This window comes from Petaurus breviceps, unplaced genomic scaffold (assembly GCF_028583685.1).
Source record: "Petaurus breviceps papuanus isolate PSGF00001 unplaced genomic scaffold, PetGlider_PUasm1.0 490, whole genome shotgun sequence".
NCBI classification, from domain to species: domain Eukaryota; kingdom Metazoa; phylum Chordata; class Mammalia; order Diprotodontia; family Petauridae; genus Petaurus; species Petaurus breviceps.
In genome coordinates this window covers 3,327,783-3,331,904 of record NW_027186352.1, presented here as the reverse complement: position 1 = coordinate 3,331,904, position 4,122 = coordinate 3,327,783, and the positions used below count along the sequence as shown (strand labels likewise).

Here is a 4,122-nt window from a genome sequence, read left to right as displayed (position 1 = left end):
GGAGGGGAAGGGAGGGAAGGAGAGGGGAGATGAATGGAGGGGAGGGGAGAAAAGAAAAGAATCGAAGCTATGTTGTCCAATTGTCCAGTTCCAGGTGGGTCCCAGTGGGTCAGTTCCTCTTTCTGATTACAGAGGTTGTTACTCATCTTTTTTCTGGAAAAGGACTGTGAGATCAGGAAACATTCTATGACATGCAAGTGAATTGGATTTAAGGGAAGGAGGGCTGTGCAAAGTCACTGACCTCACTTTCTCCCATGAGTCATCTGGTTCTAGTGGTGAGATATAGATCTAGAGGACTGGAGATAACCCTCTGTGAAGTAGTACTTTGTGGATGAATGACCATAAGAGTAACTCACATGAATGAACTCCCATGTCCTGGATCAGGTCTGGATGCTCTCTTCACACATATCTACCTGTACCTCTGTTCCACTGTGTATCCCATGCCTAACACACACACACATACACACACATGCAAACACACACGTGCAAGCATGCACACACACACACTCACACACACACACCATCCTCTTCATTCTATATTCTTCTGTGTCTGTCCCAGTCATGATCATCAAATCTGAAACCTACATTTTTCATCATCTCCCTTTTGTCAGGATACATGTCCCCAGTATGGGATTTAGGCTAATAAGCATCAGTGGCTATGGACCAGCATGGCTTTGTGGAGGCCAGTGGAAGCCAACACCTTCCTCTGTCCATCAGGATGATCATTTGGTTTCTCAGCTCAGAAGCAATGGTTCCATTTCTGGTTTCTTTGCCAAGGTAGCTATGTCAGATCACCATGGTTGGCAATTAAATGAGGCCCATCTGTGCAGATGGGCAAGGGAATTGGGACAGCATTGTCAGACATCTGTATGGCCACAGATGGTCTGGGGTTCACAGACAACACGTAGTACTTCTCTGTTACAACAGAGCATTTCATAAGCAGAGTTTGAGACTAGATAGCGGCTCAGATCTCAAGCCCTAGAGAGCCTTTGCTCTAAAATTTCTCTGTTCCAACACAGACGGTGATTTCCAGAGCTTTTTGTCTGGGCCTTTTAAGTGACCTCCTATCCCCTGGAGCTGTCATCTTCTAACTCTCCTCACTGTTGTTGCCAAGCTCAGTCATCTGAAGTTGGCATCTCCACTGACTCCTGCCTTTCACTTCTCAGCTACAGCCTTCCAAACCCATCCCCCCGCTGAAAGTTCTTTCTTAAGATTCTCACCGATCCTTAATTTATCCCCAGTGGTTCATTACAAACTGAAATTCAACATAAACAGAAATAAATGTGTATCACACCGACTGATACTGAACTAAATATGTTTAACCATGAAAAAAATCACAACTTTTCAGCTCCTCCAGCTAAATATCCCTTGGGATTCTTCTTTGTCTATTGACTCTTACTCACTCCTCCTCTTCCTCCTCCTCCTCCTCCTCCTCCTTCTTCTTCCTCTTCTTCTTCTTCTTCTTCTTCTTCTTCTTCTTCTTCTTCTTCTTCTTCTTCTTCTTCTTCTTCTTCTTCCTTCTTCGCTTTTTGGAGCGAGGAAGGTAGGGAACTTGGGGTTAAGTGACTTGCCCAAGGTCACACAGATAGTAAGTGTTCAGTGTCTGAGGATGGATTTTAACTCAGGTCTTCCTGACTCCAGGGTTGGTGCTCTATTCACTGCACCACCTAGCTGCCCCCTCACTTGTCTCATTAAAGGCCAGACTAAGTAAGTTACACTGTACTTTCTCCTGGTATTTCCCCTTGCTTGGCATTATTTCCTCAAGGCTTTTTCCAGATCTTATCTTATTCCTCATACTCACCACTCTGCTGTTATTATTGGAACCCATTTCTTTGATGTGTCATAATCTATCTTCTTTCATGGTAGTACATCCACTTTGTTTCTGACTTTCTGTAACTGGCAACAATATGCATATGAAAACCTTTGAAATGGTCTTTCTCTCTCCTTCTCTATCGTCCCCTTTCTCTGTCCTCCTTCCCCCCTTCCCCCTCCCCTGCTTTTATCTCTCACACACACACACACACACACTCACACACACACACACACACACCAGAGACAAAGACAGACATGCACAGAGAGGGAGAGAGAGAGAGAGAGAGAGAGAGAGAGAGAGTTTGTGTCTGCCTTTATCTCTTTCTGGCTCTCTCTCTATATACATATCTCATTTTTTTTCTTTGACTTTGTCCCTATCTGTCTGTCCAAGTAAATAATTGATGAGACAAGACTGATAGGACTTCGTCTAGAAGAGACCTGGTGGGGGCTGGGGGGGGGGGTAAGTAGCTCCCCAGCTCACAGAATAAGCTGGGGCAGGTAGAAGTTCAAAGAGTGAGCGTGATCTTAGACTGGTTGCCATCAGTTGGGTATCAAAGAGTTGCCCTAGAGCGCGGTGGAGAGCCCAGTTTTCAGCTTGATCCGTGCTGGTTCTTGCCTAGAGGCCAGTTGACACAGAAAGAGGAATGTCAGCTAGGACTTGGACTGCTTAGAGTTGCTTCTCATCCTACCTCTTCCACTTCAGTGTCACCTTACATAAGTCACTTGATGTCAATGGGTCTTCATTTCTCCATCTATGAAAGGATAGTTTGGTCCCAGTCCAAAGTTGGTGGAGCTCAGTGGAGCTGCAGCCTCTGGCTAAGGGGAGAGCAGCTTCAGGCCATGACTGGACTGACAGCTGGAGGTGCTGGGGGTGGACTGGTTTTTGTATGGCACCTACATCAGGGCATCCTGCAGAAGGAAAACAAGGAGGAGAAACTGGACATGCTAGAGGGCATCCTGGCAGCCTTCCTGCAAGAATATTCACTCCTGGATATCTGCAGAGAGATTATCAAGTGGTAGTCAGAAACCCAGAATTTTGTCACTGAAGACAAAAAAAGAAAATTATGTGCAAGCCATCACCACCCTTCTCGAGAAGAAGGTACAGATTGTGGTGAAGCCCAAGATGAAGTTAGAAGAGGAGAAGCAAGGGAAAGTCTCACTATTGTCCCAATATGTCAATGTGACAGGCAAGGAGGATGAGCAGATGAGGATGGTTCAGTTGTCATGACAATGAATATTGGGTCTGAAAAACCTCTCTTCGGAAACGCCAATGTGGAAGACGTCCTGAATGCTGAGAAATTGGAGCAAGATTCTCAGAGAAAGAAGGAATGAGACTAACATCAAAGGGAGAAAGACAAGCTGGTCAAGCAGGAGCAAAGGGAGAAGGAAAAGAAAAGGAAAAGGGAGTGCAAATGGGAACGTCTGCATCCTCTCTTGCTCCCCAAGGACTTGATCAAAGGAAGACCTGGGACCTTGCATGTATTTTGGAAAAATAATAGAAGTCCTGGTGGGTTTCCTAATGAATTCCCTCCCTTGTTGACACAACCAAAAGAAAACCCACAAATGTTTAATGGCAAAATACGTCATCTGATATATGGTGTGGGTAACGTTGCATTGATGTGGCCAATGTCCGTACAAAAGACCTGAGAAGGTGTGAGTTATGTTCAGCAGATCCACTTATGTGACCCTCTTATTAGCTTAAAAATTCTGCCTTCTTCTTGGCCAGAAAACTAGCTTTGTAACTTAAACCGGGTGTAGGTAAGACTGCAATGCACTCTACTCTCCCTGATGGAATGTGGAGTGGAAGTTTGCTTTGAGACAACAGTTAGTTCAAACTGTGGGTGTTCTTTATTTACATCAGATAAGATAGAAAGCTAAATCCAGATTTTTTTTTCAATAATATATAGGAGCAGAAGCCTAAGTCTAAGAAAGTGGAGTTAGTTATAAACTTTTTTTTTGTTTGTTTTTTTAAGGACAGTCTGACTATCACATTAGTGCAAGGCTATTTAAATACATAGCTATGGATTTATAGCTGTAACCATGGCTCCTGTTTCCCAATGTGATAGTAGAAAGTTTAGTACAGTCTCTACCTTAAGACTAAACTAAATAAAAGTAAAATCTTCTAGGGCTTCCTAGTTTAAAGAATTAGGCTGGGGCAGGGTGGAGTCAATAGGGGGGGTCTCCCTAAAAGAAAAAGGCTACACTAGGAATCTCTAGAACCACTGGCTCTCCAACAGAGGTCAGCCTCTCCTGGGCCTCCTCATTCTTTAAGTAAAATTGGGGAGGAAGAAGCCGCTGACCACTCAGCCA

General features: G+C 44.4%; 1 pseudogene; it reads left to right on the top strand.

Annotated features, from left to right (window-relative positions):
* The first annotated feature begins 2,662 nt into the window (after positions 1–2,662).
* On the top strand, positions 2,663–3,546 carry LOC138172021 (coiled-coil domain-containing protein 43 pseudogene; annotated as a pseudogene).
* Positions 3,547–4,122: the final 576 nt, after the last annotated feature.